This window comes from Convolutriloba macropyga, chromosome 9 (assembly GCF_964194025.1).
Source record: "Convolutriloba macropyga chromosome 9, txConMacr16.3, whole genome shotgun sequence".
In the NCBI taxonomy this organism is placed as follows: domain Eukaryota; kingdom Metazoa; phylum Xenacoelomorpha; order Acoela; family Convolutidae; genus Convolutriloba; species Convolutriloba macropyga.
In genome coordinates this window covers 5,106,506-5,128,050 of record NC_134476.1, presented here as the reverse complement: position 1 = coordinate 5,128,050, position 21,545 = coordinate 5,106,506, and positions in this window count along the sequence as shown.

The following is a 21,545-nucleotide window of genomic DNA, read 5'->3' as shown; positions in this document are numbered from 1 at the left end:
AACTACGATGTTATTGACAATAAGAGCGAATAAAATTCGGAACGAAATAGCTAAAGTTATACTGAAAAAGATTTATTGTGCATAAATAGAGAAAATTAGTCTCAAAACTTTCATAACTTTTTTCAAAAACTAAAATTTTTCGAAATATGATAGATTGATACTAGGCTCGTAAATTTAAAAAATGTATCGCACAATTTAACCAGAATTGGATTAGAAATACCAACAGCTAGTTACTACATAAAGAAGAGAACAAATACGGTTTACTTAACAGAAAATCATCTTCAGTGTCACTGAATAATAGTATTGTAAGGAAAAGAATTTCAATTCATAGTTTTTTTGCCGAAATGGTTTTTAGATCTAAAGCAATCCACAGCAAAAATCAAATATACGAAATTTTTTATGGAACAATTCAAGAGAGACCCTGGACAAATATATTATGGCTCAATGAGTTGGAGAGCGTTTAAATTCAGTAATTAATGTTCATATTTGTTATTAAAAAAGTAATTGTAAGCTATTGATTAATGACGACTCAAGAGATTGTACGCTGCCTAACATGTGTATATTTATATAGCACCTGGGAAAATACAGTGTTTTTTTTATATTGGTCGGTTTTTCCCTAAAAAAGAAAGACCGAACAAGAAAACAACCATAATGCTCCCACATTTTTCAAAAGAAATATGCGAACAAAAAACAAAAGCTATAAATGGTTTGCATTTGAAATAAATTTTTTCTCAGATGTAGTCCAGGAGGCGAAAATGAAGTGAAAATAGGCTGTAAATCCGAACGAGGCGGAAAATGTATTGAAAATGGCTGGAATCGTTCTGAAATGGTTTGTTTTCTATCTCTCCTTCTTAACTTTATCAAAAAGAAATCCTAAAAATGTTTTTGTGGAGAAATTAAAAGTTTATGAAAAGGATAACTCGAGGGGGGATGGAAATATTGGTTTAATTTACAAGGTCGTGGACCCTAGCTAAAGTCGAGCCAATTTCTTTTCTTAACAATTATGGGATGGCGAAAATATGGGTTTGAATCAAATTCCGAAGTTGGAAAAAGTTGAGTTCATTTTTTCAATTGAAAGTTAGAACACCCAAAGGTAGAAAAAAACTTCCAATTAACAAATTCTAAAATATGTAAGAAAAATTACAGATTTACTCAAGCAATTTTTGTTTGGTTTTCTTCGAGAGTAATTAATTTTTCGTATTATTCAGATAATCCCTTAAAACTATCCCAGCGAAAAATCCCATCTGATGGACGCTATTATTCCTGCTGCTAACATTAGTCTGCTAACAAGTAATTAAACTAATTAAGTTTAGATGTCAGTTCAAAATATCCAAGTCAAGAAAAGTACCCTAATTATACCCAATATTTTGGCCAATTGTCAAAAATACCAAGACGACTATTTAGCATAGAGCAGTTGGTTGCCGTTGGATTTGATATGAAAATATCAGAATCAAAATCAACTTTTAGATTCTTTTCTTAGTTTTATAATTTCTTCAATTAAAATCCGTTTGACATCAAATTTTTGAAAATCATTTTTTTCTGGTGAACTTTAATGTATTATTGAGGTAATACGTTATGTATTTTCGCCAAAAATTCCATGTTAACAGGAACTGGCCAGGGCACTGAATAACGCAGTTAATTTCCTCCTGTTCAATTTGGGAAGTGCCACATTCAGGACACACTTCATGTCTCTCCTGGGAGTGAAAGCGTCCAGAGGAAAGAACCGGAAGTCGAACGAGTTGACCAGCACTTCTGGCCACCCAACCAAGAGTACGAATGGGCAAGATCACACTTCGGAACGCAAACTTTGAAATCCTCAATTACCAGAAAAACTGAAATTTGATCACTTTGAGGCACTTTGGAAAAATTGCAAAATTTTCTGCTAAAATTGTAATAACATCTGACAAAATTGTAATAACTTCTGGCAAAATTGCATTGTACTAACTTCTGGCGACAATGTAGTAACTTCTGGCGAAATTGTGATAACATCTGTGCTTCCTGGTCAGATATTTCGTTATCCGAATAAAATGTTACTAACAGACCTGCAAAAAAAATCACAAGAAAATCATTTATATCTATGATTAAATTTAATCAGCTTGGTTATCAAAATTGGGTCACGGATAAACATCAAACGATTTATTAGTGGGCACTTAGTTCTGCAAGAGTTTAAAGACTTTCGAGACGGCCCATTACTGTTTTATAATGACGTTACATACGTAAATCTTTTACAGGAATAGAAGGTTTAAAGGAATTTAAAATTTTCTGTTTCTCAGCAACTTGCGCTCGAACGCATGCCTTTCGTTTAACAGCCATTGCTCCTACCTCTTACGCTATCGGTGCGTTATTTGCGTCTATTACCCTATATTGTTGTATTGCTTATTGGATATATGCCGCCTCAATTACCGATACAACAGAACCATTATAATTATAACCCATCGAGATAGTCTAAACTGAGGGGAATATTAAAAGCGAGCAACGCTGCGTGAAACGTGTTGAGCAAAAGAATACATTATTCATAGCCAATGACAATTGATTCACTGCCACAATTAATCAGAGTACTAAGTGAAGGATACTGAAGCTACCCAGGCCGCTCTTCACAGCAGCAAGTCGGAAACGAACATATGACTAAAAACAACTATCAGCCGGCTCCACGAATGACCCAAGTTTTATTTCGGAGATAGGCATAAGCCTCATGATTAAAAGTCGAGTTGACTCAAGTTTAAACACGTACGAGCCTAGAGCTTGCTGTTGAAAGAAATCAGTTCCTCAACTCGCGACTTATGCCGCTCCCCTCTAGCTCAAATTTTTTCAATTTTTCTGCTCTAAGAACGAATACTCTTCCACTCCGCTAAGCGAGTATATAGTGCAGCAATTGTAAATCTGCCGATTTCATAATAACAACTTAATTTTAGAGTAATATTCACATCCAGCAGTAAGATGGATTTAATTACTTGATTAAGATCAGATAAACCACAATATTTTGAACGAAAGAACTAGCCCAAAATGTGCTCTATTATTTCAATCTTTCATATTTATTCTTTGTACCTAATTATTTTAATCGTCGCAAATCACACATAGGATTTGCGATTAGAAAAAACATGGTGAGCATATAGTGAGACTTATTCTAGCACTTAATTATGGTCGCTTAAATGATATCGGTTTAGCTCTAGTGTGTTAATTAAGATCAAGCGAATGAATTCACCATTACAGAGTTAAAAAATTAGATGCCATTTTTGTTCAACTTTTTTGGCTTTGCCATGTTGAATGTTTAAGATACGCTAAAACTTGTGTAGATAATGAGCTCCTACATGGTACCTTAGGGCGTATGAAAACGCATGTACTACGTTAGGATGTATCTTTAAAGAGCTTTAAGATGTTCGAAGATTAGGATTTTAAACATGGTGACAGCATTCGAGTTTTAATTAATAAATAGATGTGCTTGATTTTGTCTCGAGAGCTCTGTAGGCTAACTAGACCAGAGTTGTTCACTGAACAGTTAGCTGAAGCTTACGAAACATTCGTAGAGCAGTTGCTGCAATGCTGCTGTCTTGTTCATAGTCACATCAAAAATGGCCAACTCGCACTGGCTTTCAACGTAATTGCTTGGATGAGCAGGATGAAGAGAATGAAAGCCACTGACCAGGATCTTCTAAACTTCTCATTTGACTAGGTTTTCACGTTTGCTGTGACAATTTTGGCTAAGAAAACCTTATTTTGAGCCATTATACTGGGTCGATTTTTACTTGACAAATGAAAATCTGAGCACGCACATGATAATTTTTAGGACCTAACATTCCTATCACCCTTTTAAGAACTTTATATTTGATGGTAATGTTATCACAACAGGATTGTAACATCTTTCAATGAACCACTATTCGGAGAAAAGGTGATTGACCCGTATCCAGATTTTTATTGAAGATTGTAAGAAAGGCAGTCACACTCGCTGAAAAAAAAATTCAGCGGTTAAATCCTACATAATTTGTGGGGTGTTCCGCCTTCAGTTAATATTGAATGTGTTGTGTTGGTGGTGCTGTGACCGGACGTCAGAGAATCAAGCTAATCAGCCTGCTTCACTGACGCGTCTTAGTGGTGTTTCAAAAAAGACCCTTGAGATAAGTTTTTTTTGGCACGATATACCTGGGTTACCCTTCGCTATGTTGCTTCTTGGCACCTGTTGAAAATTTCGTGATTTGCTCCACAAAACTGCATTTTCTACAGTGAAAACGTCACTCATTTCCTAACAATTGAATTACTCTACTATCACCATTATGACTCAGTGCTTCAAAGTTACAGTTTTTAGTACGTACCTCGTGGTACATAATTATCTGGTTCAATTGTTGATTTTTTAACACATTTCCTATATAATTTCAGCACTTGTTAAAATATTAAGCGAAAACTTAATTAAGAATTCTCTGATTTAAAACATTCCTTTGTCATCTGTCAGCTCTTTTCGATAATGGGTTTTTTCATGGGTCGAGCAGTTTTGTCTTTTTTTGCAAATTTGAAAAACTTTGCATAAATTTTTAATTTTTTTAGTGCGCTTAAAAAAGCAGCACCGAAGTAAGATTGAACAGCATTGCGCCAGAGTTTCGAAAACATTTGGAAAACCACCAGAATTTACATCTGAAAGGTATTGCCACATTACATTTGATGCAACCATACAGGATATTTGATTGAATAATGCCTCTTCACAATCGCGAAAAATGAAAGAGCTAACATTCCATAACTACTTTTTTACCAAAAATAAGCAGCAAAACTGCACGTAAAAATTTAAGTAAGGAAAAAGTTGAAAGCGCAATATTTTTTAAGTGACAAAATTATGTAAAAATTTTGTCGAAATCTTGAAGCGTTGAATTTGTGTAAGGGATGTGCTGAAAATTGTCCAGCGTTTATGCAAGAATTGAAAAAAGCAAGGATTGTGCTGGAAGTGCCGAGTTTGGGACTCCTGAATTTGTCGAAATTATGCTAGAGATGTCCCGAAAAATGATCCAAATTTCTGAAAATGAGCTGTTAATTGCTGCAAACTTTTTTTCAGCAGAAACAGCGACTAAAACTAAACGTTCATCAGCTTCAACCAATTCCTTGCGGGTTTCAGCAATCAGCGCATTCCTTGACGCGTTGAGTCAATAAAACCAATGTTTTCGTCATACGATTGTGCAAATAAGGATCTTCCCATCCAAAAAGAAATGGTGAAGAACTTCATATTAGACCCAACTTTTTTTATTTCAGATATTTTTATATCAAAGATATGGTTTCATTAAGACGCAAAGAGAAAAGAGGACGTCTACAATTTTTCGATATGCGAATTTTTTTGTTTTTTAGTTTTAACTTGGATTTCGTTAACACAAATCCTTATCTGATTAACAATTTAATAAAAAAGTAAAATTAACAATTTAATAAAAAGTAACATTTGAGTATTCTGACAGTATTTATGCTTTATTAAATTTTTAGATGAAATGTTGAGGTTTTTCTCATTTTGACTATGCAGAGTTCTTCTACCGGTCGACGCGGAGTTACGTTTGTTCTTTTAAAATTAAACTCTAAGAGTTAGTTTTATCTGAAGTTCACAAGACTAGATTTCTCCAGTGTTGTGCTTTTGGTATTGTTTTTCATAATTAATTGCCTTTTTGGGAACCGTTCATTTGCTATCAAACAAACATGTAACAATTATATTAAATCTGGGGTTGAGGATTTTTCTCGACCGATTTTTAATCTGACATTTTGTCCTCAACATGGGAAACAGGTTAAAAGCAGTTTCCTCGACTGTCGTTTCAGAGCAATTCGCCTGACGTTATTCGGTTATGTTCTATGGGCATTGATAATAGATTTTTGTACTTTAAATTACCCTAAGTTGTCAAGGCAATCACTTAACAAGCAAAACAAGAACCTGGCGTGTAGACGATAACAATGTTGCTATGTACCTTTCTTTCCTCTAATTCTTTTCTGTTTTCCTCTTCCACATTTTTCATTAGCTTTTAAAATGCTATCTTGTCTATTATAATGTTAGTCATTGATTCAAGATGCATCCGACAGGTTGAGAATCATTTTCCCAATTGACAATTACATATGGTTGTTTTTAGTATCGTAAACATTTTGATCTTTCCCTAAGACGTCTGAAATTTACAACCATTGTAACACTCAAATGGTCAGCTTGTTTTCATTCCCCTGAATAGACTATACTTTTGATCAGATGTGACGTAGCAAACTTTTAGTCTAGGATTTTGAAGACCAACACGTTTACAATAATTGCTCCGAACTTCGGCAGTTTAAAGCATTAAATCAATTAATTCAACGAGTTGAGTCTGAATTTGTTCGTCTGACAGCTATATTGGCGCTTTTAATTTTAGGATCGCACCAGGAAAACAGTTGTACATTTTGTCACCAGGATTCGCAAAATATTTGGAGCAGTTGTTGAATGTTTGTTGACAGTGCTTTGAATATTAGGAAACGGACAGATTGCCTATTGTACGCTTGCAAAAAAAGATGCATTTTGTTCCAACACTTTGATTGGAGAAGTTGCAGAACATTTGGCTTGGATGATGAGGGAAATTTATTCTGTACATTCCGGAATTTTTATCAGTCCAGCGAAGTGCTCAATTTTTCCGATCAAAGTGATGCAAAAAATGCATATTTTGTTGCAAGCGTACATTATCGAATCTTGTCAATTACTTTTTTTGAAGCATGTTAGCAAAATATTAACAACGGCAAAATCAGGGCCTGTTTTTTAAACATTGCACGCGGCGCCTTCTGGCTCACCCAGTAGCGCTCGTCTTGCAGCGCGCTTAACTATAAATAATAGCAATATTAATCTGAATTGATGGAAGCTGTATAGTGTTAACGTCACGAACAAGATTCGTCTATACTTCAAAAATTGTTTTGAAATGAAGTCCGATTCAGAATCTTTACGTAGTTAGTCTTCTAAGCGTGGTGGCCACAGCAGTGTTTTAGAGTTGCAAAAACAGTTAGAAAACCGCCATAAGTGAATTTTGCCAACACTTACGATAAGGCAGTTATCCCATCAGTATTTTGCAACATTACTTGATTGAACAAAACCACGCTATTTTACGCATTTATGCTCCAGTGTGACGCTTTCGACTGACTCTCCTTTCCAAAAATTGAATTTTGATAAACCATAAATTAGGATTTTTATTTGCTTAATGGCTCTTCACAACAGCAAAAGATGAAAGCGGGTACATGCTATACTGACTACGTTAATACCAATTTCGAGCAGCAAAACTGCACGTTAAATTTTAAGTAAGGAAAATTTTGAAAGCTCCAAAACTTGTTCTTAACTGACAAAAACATGTTATAATTTTGCTGAAAATCAGTAGCGATGAGTTTTTTTAGTAGCGTATTGGGACTACTAGATTTCGCATTTTTTAGGTTCAGGTATATGTAGAGTTTTTCTTCATGAGCGTACTAAAAAAAGTAGAGTGAAGTACCAAAAAATGTTTTGAACTCCTGTAACTGAATTTTCAGTTGCTGCAAACATTATTATTATTATTAATATAGGTTTATACACCATTTACAAACTCAAAAGTGCTTTCAGTCGGCACATTCAGCGACCAAAACTAAACGTTGGTCACTTACAGCATAAACCCTACAATTTTCAGCACATTCCTGGACCTGGGGAATCAATAAAAAATCAATAAAACGATGATCTGGTTTCTATACGACGCGTAGAGAAAAGAGTAAAATTTTTCAATTTTCGAAAACATTTCTTTATGGGTTCGAAAATAGTTGATCACGCCGGGATTTGAACCATTGACGTCCCGATCCATCACCAGAGGTTCTGCCCACTCCGCTATCAGGTCCTTATAACTATACTGCAATGGATTTTATATTTTAACAAGCTTTGTTTTAAGAGTGAGAGCACACAAAAACGAAGAACGAAGACGTGAAACAGCCACTTCAAAGAATGTTCTAGAAAAGCGCAAAACTGTCAAGCGGAAAAAATTTGCAGTAAAACGGACGAACACATTTACATTAATTGCTCCGAACTTCGGCAGTTTAAGGCATCGAATCATTTAAATCAACGAATTGAGTCTGAATTTGTTTGTGACAGCTTTATTAACGCTTTTAATGTTAGGATCGCAGCAGGAAAGCAGTTTCACGTTGACACGAGGCTTTTCAAAATGTATTCCTCAGGGAGCAGTTGTTGAATGTGTTTGTTGACATTGCTTTGAGAATTAGGAAACGTACAGATTCGCTAATGTGCGCCTGCAACAAAAGATGCATTTTCTTCCAAAACTTTGATTGGAGAAGTTGCAAACACTTGGCTTGGATGATGGAAATTTATTCTGTACATTCTCATCAGTCACTCAAGGTCCAATTTTTCCTATCAAAGTGTTGCAAAAATTGCATATTTTGTTGCAAGCGTACATTATCGAATCTAGCCGATTACAATTTTTGTCAAAGCATTGTCAACAAATATTTAACGCAGAACCAGAATAAAGGCCTGTTTTTTAAACATTTCCAGCGGTGCGATCTTTCTCACCCAGTAATGCTCGTCTTGTAGCCCGCTTAACTTTAAATAGTATAATTAATAATCTGAATTGATGGAAGGTGTATAGTGTTAACGTCACGAACCCGATTTGATTTTAAATTAAAGATGATTAAAAATCTTTGCGTTGTTGGTCTTCTTATCGTGGTGGCCACAGCAGTCTGTATCAAGCTTTATTCAGACACCTTGCACTCTTTTTCAGACAGCTTGCTCTAGTAGTATTAAAAAGGCGACAAGAACAACTGCAGGTTGACCAGGTAATTATATAGGGCTGCAGAAAATGTCTCCCCACTGGGCTACTTCTACAACCCATTAAGGTTCCTTTCACCTTTTTTTAAGTTTAACAATACGAGAACACAGTAGCCGAATTTAGTTTTTCCATTAGTCGACAATGCTTTCCGAAACAAAATTTGTCAATTAGTCTTGAAAACTTTGTCTTTTTTGTAGATTTATTGACAAAAAATTTTAATTTCGCAAATCATTGTTGACTGCTGCGGCGACCCCGATTAGAAGACCAACTACGCAGATTCTTAATCAGCCTTCTTTTCAAATCAAATTTGATGCAAAAGAGACCAATAATGATCACTGAGCTGGGTGCCTATGATGGGAAAAGACCCCAATATTCTTGTTTGTGAACACTATAAACCTTCCATCAATTCAAACTATCACAAAAACCGACTGAAGTCGAGAATTCCCTCATGATCAAGTGGGAGCTCTAATCTATTGCAGCCTACTTCAGTCAGTGGTGGGGGGTAACTAAAATCGATAACCTGATAAATTACGTTATCAGGTTATTATATACGAATAATTTAAAAAATACAAAATCGGTCAAAAACAAGTCCAAAACTTTGCATAAAAAAGTCAACAACTTTTACCATAACTGCTTCGTTCGGGAGCAATCAGCCTCGATTAGTCAGATTAGAAAATAATTCTTTTAATGAAGTTATGCAAGATCGGTTAAAACATAACCGTAAAACGTCGAGCGAATTATTATCCAACGACCGGTCGGCTTCGTCAGTAGCCAGCCACGGTGTCGTGAGGCTAGATTTAGTTTAATTGAAGGGACAATTTTTGGCTGCAAGGGGCCCTAACGTCCGGAAAACTGCAATGGTGGTGATTGCGGTGAACCTCTTGAGCTAGCCATATGTGCAGGTCTCCAAAACGGTATCTGTGACTCGCACACTTGAGACTAGGGAGCTGAAAGCCTCCAAGTGCACTAAATGCCCACTGATCGCTACCTGTTTATCTCGTTTTTAAGAACGAAAAATCCCGAAAATTCTATTATGCGAAAAGTTGCATAAACCTTCTTTCGCGAACTACCGTTTCTCGACTTTTGCTTGAGAGAATCATCTAGGGAGCAGTAAGTTAACTCCTTTTTTAAGTCTAACAATACGAGATCACAGTAGCCGAATTTAGTTTTTCCATAAGTCGACAATGCTTTCCGAAACAAATTTTGTCAATTAGTCTTAACTTTCTCTTTTTTCTAGATTTATTGACAAAAAATTTTAGTTTCGCAAATCATTGATGACTGCTGCGGCGACCCCGAGTAGAAGACCAACTAGGCAGATTCTTAATAAGCCTTCTTTTCAAATCAAATTTTGATGCAAAAGAGACCAGTAATGATCACTAAGCTGGGTGCCTATGACGGGAAAAGACCCCAATATTCTTCTTTGTGAACACTATAAACCTTCCATCAATTCAAACTATCACAAAAACCGACTAAAGTCGAGAATTCCCTCTTGATCAAGTGTGAGCTCTAATCTATTGCAGCCTACTTCAGTCAGTGTTGGGGGGTAACTAAAATCGATAACCTGATAAATTACGTTATCAGGTTATTATATACGAATATAATGTAAAAATTACAAATTCGGTCAAAAATGAGTCCAAAACGTTGCATAAAAAAGTCTACAACTTTTACCATAAATGCTTCGTTCGGGAGCAATCAGCCTCGATTCGTCAAATTAGTAAATAATTCTTTTAATGAAATTATGCAAGATCGATTAAAACATAACCGAAAAACGTCGGGCGAATTATTATCCAACGACCGGTCGGCTTCGTCAGTATCCAGCCACGATGTCGTGAGGCTAGCTTTAGTTTAATTGAAGGGGCAATTTTAGGCTGCACGGGGCCTATCGTCCGGAAACTTGCAATGGTGGTGATTGAGGTGAACCTCTTGAGCTAGCCATATGTGCAGGTCTCCAAAACGGTTTCTGTGATTCGCACACTTGAGACTAGGGAGCTGAAAGGCTCCAAGTGCACTAAATGCCCACTGATCGCTACCTGTTTATCTCGTTTTTGAGAACGAAAAATCACGAAAATTCTATCAAGCAAAAAGTTGCATTAACCTTTTTTTGCGAACTACCGCTTCTCGAATTTTGCTTGAGAGAGAATCATCTAGGGAGTAGGAAGTTGACTCCTTTTTAAGTTCAACAATACGAGAACACAGTAGCCGAATTTAGTTTTTCCATAAGTCGACAATGCTTTCCGAAACAAATTTTGTCAATTTGTCTCAAAAACTTTGTCTTTTTTGTAATTTATTGACAAAAAATTTTAGTTTCGCAAATCATTGTTGACTGCTGCGGCGACCCCGATTAGACCAACTACGAAGATTCTTAGTCAGCCTTCTTTTCAAATCAAATTTTGATGCAAAAGAGACCAATAATGATCACTAAGCTGGGTGCCTATGATGGGAAAAGACCCCAATATTCTTTTTTGTGAACACTATAAACTTTCCATCAATTCAAACTATCACAAAAACCGACTAACGTCGAGAATTCCCTCAATCGATAACCTGATAAATTACGTTATCAGGTTATTATATACAAATATTAAAAAATTCCAAATTTGGTCAAAAAAAGTCCAAAACTTTGCATAAAAAAATGTCAACAACTTTTACCATAACTGCTTCGTTCGGAAGCAATCAACCTCGATTCGTCAGATTAGAGAGTAATTCTTTTAATGAAGTTATGCAAGATCGAATAAAACATAACCGTAAAACGTCGGGCGAATTATTATCCAACGACCGGTTGGCTTCGTCAGTAGCCAGCCACGGTGTCGTGAGGCTAGCTTTAGTTTAATTGAAGGGGCAATTTTTGGCTGCACGGGGCCCTAACGTCCGGAAACTTGCAATGGTGGTGATTGAGGTGAACCTCTTGAGCTAGCCATATGTGCAGGTCTCCAAAACGGTATCTGTGATTCGCACACTTGAGACTAGGGAGCTGAAAGCCTCCAAGTGCACTAAATGCCCACTGATCGCTACCTGTTTATCTCGTTTTTGAGAACGAAAAATCACGAAAATTCTATCAAGCGAAAAGTTGCATAAACCTTTTTTCGCGAACTACCGCTTCTCGACTTTTGCTTGAGAGAGAATCATCTAAGGAGCAGGAAGTTGACTCCTTTTTTAAGTTTAACAATACGAGAACACAGTAGCCGAGTTTAGTTTTTCCATAAGTCGACAATGCTTTCCGAAACAAATTTTGTCAATTAGTCTCAAAAACTTTGTCTTTTTTGTAATTTGTTGACAAAAAATTTTAGTTTCGCAAATCATTATTGACTGCTGCGGCGACCCCGATTAGAAGACCAACTACGCAGATTCTTAATCAGCCTTCTTTTCAAATCAAATTTCGATGCAAAAGAGACCAATAATGATCACTAAGCTGGGTGCCTATGATGGGAAAAGACCCCAAAATTCTTGTTTGTGAACACTATAAACATTCCATCAATTCAAACTATCACAAAAACCGACTAACGTCGAGAATTCCCTCTTGATCAAGTGGGAGCTCTAATCTATTGCAGCCTACTTTAGTCAGTGGTGAGGGTAACAAAAACCGATAACCTGATAAATTACGTTATCAGGTTATTATATACAAATATTAAAAAATTACAAATTTGGTCAAAACAATCCAAAACTTTGCATAAAAAAGTCAACAACTTTAACCATAACTGATTCGTTCGGGAGCAACCAACCTCGATTCGTCAGATTAGAAAATGATTCTTTAATGAAGTTATGCAAGATCGATTAAAACATAACCGTAAAACGTCGGGCGAATTATTATCCAACGACCGGTTGGCTTCGTCAGTAGCAAGCCACGGTGTCGTGAGGCTAGCTTTAGTTTAACTGAAGGGGCAATTTTTGTCTGCACGGGGCCCTAACGGCCGGAAACCTGCTATGGTGGGGATTGGGGTCAACCTCTTGTGCTAGTTACATGTGCAGGTCTCCAAAACGGTTTCTGTGATTCGCACAGTTGAGACTAGGGAGCTGACAGGCTCCAAGTGCACTAATTGCTCACTGATCGCTACCTGTTTATCTCGTTTTTGAGAACGAAAAATCACGAAAATTCTATCAAGCGAAAAGTTGCATAAACCTTTTTTCGCGAACTACCGCTTCTCGACTTTTGCTTGAGAGAGAATCATCTAGGGAGCAGGAAGTTGACTCCTTTTCTAATTTTAACAATACGAGAACACAGTAGCCGAATTTAGTTTTTCCATAAGTCGACAATGCTTTCCGAAACAAATTTTGTCAATTAGTCTCAAAAACTTTGTCTTTTTTGTAATTTATTGACAAAAAATTTTAGTTTCGCAAATCATTATTGACTGCTGCGGCGACTCCGATTAGAACACCAACTACGCAGATTCTTAATCAGCCTTCTTTTCAAATCAAATTTCGATGCAAAAGAGACCAATAATGATCACTAAGCTGGGTGCCTATGATGGGAAAAGACCCCAATATTCTTGTTTGTGAACACTATAAACATTCCATCAATTCAAACTATCACAAAAACCGACTAACGTCGAGAATTCCCTCTTGATCAAGTGGGAGCTCTAATCTATTGCAGCCTACTTTAGTCAGTGGTGGGGGTAACAAAAATCGATAACCTGATAAATTACGTTATCAGGTTATTATATACAAATATTAAAAAATTACAAATTTGGTCGAAACAATCCAAAACTTTGCATAAAAAAGTCAACAACTTTAACCATAACTGATTCGTTCGGGAGCAATCAACCTCGATTCGTCAGATTAGAAAATGGTTCTTTTAATGAAGTTATGCAAGATCGATTAAAACATAACCGTAAAACGTCGGGCGAATTATTATCCAACGACCGGTTGGCTTCGTCAGTAGCAAGCCACGGTGTCATGAGGCTAGCTTTAGTTTAATTGAAGGTGCAATTTTTGTCTGCACGGGGCCCTAACGGCCGGAAACCTGCTATGGTGGGGATTGGGGTCAACCTCTTGTGCTAGTGATATGTGCAGGTCTCCAAAACGGTTTCTGTGATTCGCACACTTGAGACTAGGGAGCAGACAGGCTCCAAGTGCACTAAATGCCCACTGATCGCTACCTGTTCATCTCGTTTTTGAGAACGAAAAGTCACGAAAATTCTGTCAAGCGAAAAGTTGCATAAACCTTTTTTCGCGAACTATCGCTTCTCGACGTTTGCTTGAGAGAATCATCTAGGGAGCAGGAAGTTGACTCCTTTTTAAGTCTAACAATACGAGAACACTAGCCGAATTTAGTTTTTCCATAAGTCGACAATGCTTTCCGAAACAAATTTTGTCAATTAGTCTTAACTTTGTCTTTTTTGTAAATTATTGACAAAAAATTTTAGTTTCGCAAATCAATGTTGACTGCTGCGGCGACCCCGATTAGAAGACCATATACGCAGATTCTTAATCAGCCTTCTTTTCAAATCAAATTTTGATGCAAAAGAGACCAAAAATGATCACTAAGCTGGGTGCCTATGATGGGAAAAGACCCCAATATTCTTGTTTCTGAACACTATAAACCTTCCATCAATTCAATCTATCACAAAAACCGACTAATGTCGAGAATTCCCTCTTGATCAAGGGGGAGCTATAATCTACTGCAGCCTACTTTAGTCATTGGTGGGGGGTAACAAAAATCGATAACCTGATAAATTACGTTATCAGGTTATTATATACAAATATTAAAAAATTACAAATTTGGTCGAAACAATCCAAAACTTTGCATAAAAAAGTCAACAACTTTAACCATAACTGATTCGTTCGGGAGCAATCAACCTCGATTCGTCAGATTAGAAAATGATTCTTTTAATGAAGTTATGCAAGATCGATTAAAACATAACCGTAAAACGTCGGGCGAATTATTATCCAACGACCGGTTGGCTTCGTCAGTAGCAAGCCACGGTGTCGTGAGGCTAGCTTTAGTTTAATTGAAGGTGCAATTTTTGTCTGCACGGGGCCCTAACGGCCGGAAACCTGCTATGGTGGGGATTGGGGTCAACCTCTTGTGCTAGTGATATGTGCAGGTCTCCAAAACGGTTTCTGTGATTCGCACACTTGAGACTAGGGAGCAGACAGGCTCCAAGTGCACTAAATGCCCACTGATCGCTACCTGTTCATCTCGTTTTTGAGAACGAAAAGTCACGAAAATTCTGTCAAGCGAAAAGTTGCATAAACCTTTTTTCGCGAACTATCGCTTCTCGACGTTTGCTTGAGAGAATCATCTAGGGAGCAGGAAGTTGACTCCTTTTTAAGTCTAACAATACGAGAACACTAGCCGAATTTAGTTTTTCCATAAGTCGACAATGCTTTCCGAAACAAATTTTGTCAATTAGTCTTAACTTTGTCTTTTTTGTAAATTATTGACAAAAAATTTTAGTTTCGCAAATCAATGTTGACTGCTGCGGCGACCCCGATTAGAAGACCATATACGCAGATTCTTAATCAGCCTTCTTTTCAAATCAAATTTTGATGCAAAAGAGACCAAAAATGATCACTAAGCTGGGTGCCTATGATGGGAAAAGACCCCAATATTCTTGTCTCTGAACACTATAAACCTTCCATCAATTCAATCTATCACAAAAACCGACTAATGTCGAGAATTCCCTCTTGATCAAGGGGGAGCTATAATCTACTGCAGCCTACTTTAGTCATTGGTGGGGGGTAACAAAAATCGATAACCTGATAAATTACGTTATCAGGTTATTATATACAAATATTAAAAAATTACAAATTTGGTCAAAACAAGTCCAAAATCTTGCATAAAAAAATGTCAACAACTTTTACCATAACTGCTTCGTTCGGAAGCAACCAACCTCGATTCGTCAGATTAGAAAATAATTCTTTTAATGAAGTTATGCGAGATCGATTAAAACAACCGTAAAACGTCGGGCGAAATATTATCCAACGACCGGTTGGCTTCGTCAGTAGCCAGCCACGGTGTCGTGAGGCTAGCTTTAGTTTAATTGAAGGGGCAATTTTTGTCTGCACGGGGCCCTAACGGCCGGAAACCTGCAATGGTGGGGATTGGGGTCAACCTCGAGCTAGTGATATGTGCAGGTCTCCAAAACGGTTTCTGTTATTCGCGCACGTGAGACTAGGGAGCTGAAAAGCTCCAAGTGCACTAAATGCCCGCTGATCGCTACCTGTTTATCTCGTTTTTGAGAATGAAAAGTCACGAAAATTCTGTCAAGCGAAAAGTTGCATAAACCTATTTTCGCGAACTACCGCTTCTCGACTTTTGCTTGAGAGAATCATCTAGGGAGCAGGAAGTTGACTCCTTTTTTAAGTCTAACAATACGAGAACACTAGCCGAATTTGGTTTTTCCAAAAGTCGACAATGCTTTCCGAAACAAATTTTGTCAATTAGTCTTAACTTTGTCTTTTTTGGAATTTGACAAAAAATTTTAGTTTCGCAAATCATTGTTGACTGCTGCGGCGACCCCGATTAGAAGACCAACTACGCAGATTCTTAATCAGCCTTCTTTTCAAATCAAATTTTGATGCAAAAGAAACCAATAATGATCACTAAGCTGGGTGCCTATGATGGGAAAAGACCCCAATATTCTTGTTTGTGGACACTATAAACCTTCATCAATTCAAACTATCACAAAAACCGACTAGCGTCGAGAATTCCCTCTTCATCAAGTGGGAGCTCTAATCTATTGCAGTCTACTTTAGTCAGTTGTGGGGGGTAACAAAAATCGATAACCTGATAAATTACGTTATCAGGTTATTATATACAAATATTAAAAAAATTAAAAATTTGGTCAAAACAAGTCCAAAACTTTGCATAAAAAAGTCAACAACTTTAACCATAACTGATTCGTTCGGGAGCAATCAACCTCGATTCGTCAGATTAGAAAATAATTCTTTTAATGAAGTTATGCAAGATCGATTAAAACATAACCGTAAAACGTCGGGCGAATTATTATCCAACGACCGGTTGGCTTCGTCAGTAGCAAACCACGGTCTCGTGAGGCTAGCTTTAGTTTAATTGAAGGGGCAATTTTTGTCTGCACGGGGCCCTAACTGCCGGAAACCTGCATTGGTGGTGATTGTGGTCAACCTCGAGCTAGTGATATGTGCAGGTCTCCAAAACGGTTTCTGTGATTCGCACACTTGAGACTAGGGAGCTGAAAGGCTCCAAGTGCACTAAATGCCCACTGATCGCTACCTAATTATCTCGTTTTTGAGAATGAAGTCACGAAAATTCTGTCAAGCGAAAAGTTGCATAAACCTTTTTCCGCGAACTAACGCTTCTCGACTTTTGCTTGAGAGAATCATCTAGGGAGCAGGAAGTTGACTCCTTTTTTAAGTCTAACAATACGAGAACACTAGCCGAATTTGGTTTTTCGAAAAGTCGACAATGCTTTCCGAAACAAATTTTGTCAATTAGTCTTAACTTTGTCTTTTTTGTAATTTATTGACAAAAAATTTTAGTTTCGCAAATCATTGTTGACTGCTGCGGCGACCCCGCTCAGAAGACCAACTACGCAGATTCTTAATCAGCCTTCTTTTCAAATCAAATTTTGATGCAAAAGAGACCAATATTGATCACTAAGCTGGGTGCCTATAATGGGAAAAGACCCCAATATTCTTGTTTGTGAACACTATAAACATTCCATCAATTCAAACTATCACAAAAACCGACTAACGTCGAGAATTCCCTCTTGATCAAGTGGGAGCTCTAATCTATTGCAGCCTACTTCAGTCATTGGTGGGGGGTAACAAAAATCGATAACCTGATAAATTACGTTATCAGGTTATTATGTACAAATATCAAAAAAGTTACAAATTTGGTCAAATACTAGTCCAAAACTTTGCATAAAATAGTCAACAACTTTAACCATAACTGATTCGTTCGGGAGCAATCAACCTCGATTCGTCAGATTAGATAATTCTTTTAATGAAGTTATGCAAGATCGATTAACACATAACCGTAAAACGTCGGGCGAATTATTATCCAACGACCGGTTGGCTTCGTCAGTAGCAAACCACGGTGTCGTGAGGCCAGCTTTAGTTTAATTGAAGGGGCAATTTTTGTCTGCACGGGGCCCTAACGGCCGGAAACCTGCAATGATGGGATTGGGGTCAACCTCGAGCTAGTGATATGTGCAGGTCTCCAAAACGGTTTCTGTTATTCGCGCACGTGAGACTAGGGAGCTGAAAAGCTCCAAGTGCACTAAATGCCCGCTGATCGCTACCTGTTTGTCTCGTTTTTGAGAATGAAAAGTCACGAAAATTCTGTCAAGCGAAAAGTTGCATAAACCTATTTTCGCGAACTACCGCTTCTCGACTTTTGCTTGAGAGAATCATCTAGGGAGCAGGAAGTTGACTCCTTTTTTAAGTCTAACAATACGAGAACACTAGCCGAATTTGGTTTTTCCAAAAGTCGACAATGCTTTCCGAAACAAATTTTGTCAATTAGTCTTAACTTTGTCTTTTTTGGAATTTGACAAAAAATTTTAGTTTCGCAAATCATTGTTGACTGCTGCGGCGACCCCGATTAGAAGACCAACTACGCAGATTCTTAATCAGCCTTCTTTTCAAATCAAATTTTGATGCAAAAGAAACCAATAATGATCACTAAGCTGGGTGCCTATGATGGGAAAAGACCCCAATATTCTTGTTTGTGGACACTATAAACCTTCATCAATTCAAACTATCACAAAAACCGACTAGCGTCGAGAATTCCCTCTTCATCAAGTGGGAGCTCTAATCTATTGCAGTCTACTTTAGTCAGTTGTGGGGGGTAACAAAAATCGATAACCTGATAAATTACGTTATCAGGTTATTATATACAAATATTAAAAAAATTAAAAATTTGGTCAAAACAAGTCCAAAACTTTGCATAAAAAAGTCAACAACTTTAACCATAACTGATTCGTTCGGGAGCAATCAACCTCGATTCGTCAGATTAGAAAATAATTCTTTTAATGAAGTTATGCAAGATCGATTAAAACATAACCGTAAAACGTCGGGCGAATTATTATCCAACGACCGGTTGGCTTCGTCAGTAGCAAACCACGGTCTCGTGAGGCTAGCTTTAGTTTAATTGAAGGGGCAATTTTTGTCTGCACGGGGCCCTAACTGCCGGAAACCTGCAATGGTGGTGATTGTGGTCAACCTCGAGCTAGTGATATGTGCAGGTCTCCAAAACGGTTTCTGTGATTCGCACACTTGAGACTAGGGAGCTGAAAGGCTCCAAGTGCACTAAATGCCCACTGATCGCTACCTAATTATCTCGTTTTTGAGAATGAAGTCACGAAAATTCTGTCAAGCGAAAAGTTGCATAAACCTTTTTCCGCGAACTAACGCTTCTCGACTTTTGCTTGAGAGAATCATCTAGGGAGCAGGAAGTTGACTCCTTTTTTAAGTCTAACAATACGAGAACACTAGCCGAATTTGGTTTTTCGAAAAGTCGACAATGCTTTCCGAAACAAATTTTGTCAATTAGTCTTAACTTTGTCTTTTTTGTAATTTATTGACAAAAAATTTTAGTTTCGCAAATCATTGTTGACTGCTGCGGCGACCCCGCTCAGAAGACCAACTACGCAGATTCTTAATCAGCCTTCTTTTCAAATCAAATTTTGATGCAAAAGAGACCAATATTGATCACTAAGCTGGGTGCCTATAATGGGAAAAGACCCCAATATTCTTGTTTGTGAACACTATAAACATTCCATCAATTCAAACTATCACAAAAACCGACTAACGTCGAGAATTCCCTCTTGATCAAGTGGGAGCTCTAATCTATTGCAGCCTACTTCAGTCATTGGTGGGGGGTAACAAAAATCGATAACCTGATAAATTACGTTATCAGGTTATTATGTACAAATATCAAAAAAGTTACAAATTTGGTCAAATACTAGTCCAAAACTTTGCATAAAATAGTCAACAACTTTAACCATAACTGATTCGTTCGGGAGCAATCAACCTCGATTCGTCAGATTAGATAATTCTTTTAATGAAGTTATGCAAGATCGATTAACACATAACCGTAAAACGTCGGGCGAATTATTATCCAACGACCGGTTGGCTTCGTCAGTAGCAAACCACGGTGTCGTGAGGCCAGCTTTAGTTTAATTGAAGGGGCAATTTTTGTCTGCACGGGGCCCTAACGGCCGGAAACCTGCAATGATGGGATTGGGGTCAACCTCGAGCTAGTGATATGTGCAGGTCTCCAAAACGGTTTCTGTGATTCGCACATTTGAGACTAGGGAGCTGAAAGGCTCCAAGTGCACTAAATGCCCACTGATCGCTACCTGTTTATCTCGTTTTTGAGAATGAAAAGTCACGAAAATTCTGTCAAGCGAAAAGTTGCATAAACCTATTTTCGCGAACTACCGCTTCTCGACTTTTGCTCGAGAGAATCATGTAGGGAGTAGGAAGTTGACTCCTTTTTCAAGTCTAACAATACGAGAACACTAGCCGAATTTGGTTTTTCTATAAGTCGACAATGCTTTCCGAAACAAATTTTGTCAATTAGTCTTAACTTTGTCTTTTTTTTGTAATTTATTGACAAAAAATTTTAGTTTCGCAAATCATTGTTGACTGCTGCGGCGACCCCGATTAGAAGACCAACTACGCAGATTCTTAATCAGCCTTCTTTTCAAATCAAATTTTGATGCAAAAGACCAATAATGATCACTAAGCTGGGTGCCTATGATGGGAAAAGACCCCAATATTCTTGTTTGTGAACACTATAAACCTTCCATCAATTCAAACTATCACAAAAACCGACTAACGTCGAGAATTCCCTCTTGATCAAGGGGGAGCTCTAATCAATTGCAGCCTACTTTAGTCATTGGTGGGGGGTATCCAAAATCGATAACCTGATAAATTACGTTTTCAGTTTATTATATACAAATATTGAAAAATTACAAATTTTGTCAAAACAAGTCCACAACTTTGCATTAAAAAATGTCAACAATTTTTACCATAACTGCTTCGTTCGGAAGCAATCAACATCGATTCGTCAGATTAGAAAATAATTCTTTTAATGAAGTTATGCAAGATCGATAAAAACATAACCGTAAAACGTCGGGCGAATTATTATCAAACGACCGGTTGCCTTTGTCAGTAGCAAGCCACGTTGTCGTGAGGCTAGCTTTAGTTTAATTGAAGGGTCGATTTTTGTCTGCACGGGGCCCTAACGGCCGGAAACTTGCAATGGTGGGGATTGGGGTCAACCTCGAGCTAGTGATATGTGCAGGTCTCCAAAACGGTTTCTGTGATTCGCACACTTGAGACTAGGGAGCTGAAAGGCTCCAAGTGCACTAAATGCCCACTGATCGCTACCTGTTTATCTCGTTTTTGAGAATGAAAAGTCACGAAAATTCTGTCAAGCGAAAAGTTGCATAAACCTATTTTCGCGAACTACCGCTTCTCGACTTCTGCTTGAGAGAATCATGTAGGGAGTAGGAAGTTGACTCCTTTTTCAAGTCTAACAATACGAGAACACTAGCCGAATTTGGTTTTTCCATAAGTCGACAATGCTTTCCGAAACAAATTTTGTCAATTAGTCTTAACTTTGTCTTTTTTTGTAATTTATTGACAAAAAATTTTAGTTTCGCAAATCATTGTTGACTGCTGCGGCGACCCCGATTAGAAGACCAACTACCCAGATTCTTAATCAGTCTTCTTTTCAAATCAAATTTTGATGCACAAGAGACCAATAATGATCACTAAGCTGGGTGCCTATGATGGGAAAAGACCCCAATATTCTTGTTTGTGAACACTATAAACCTTCCATCAATTCAAACTATCACAAAAACC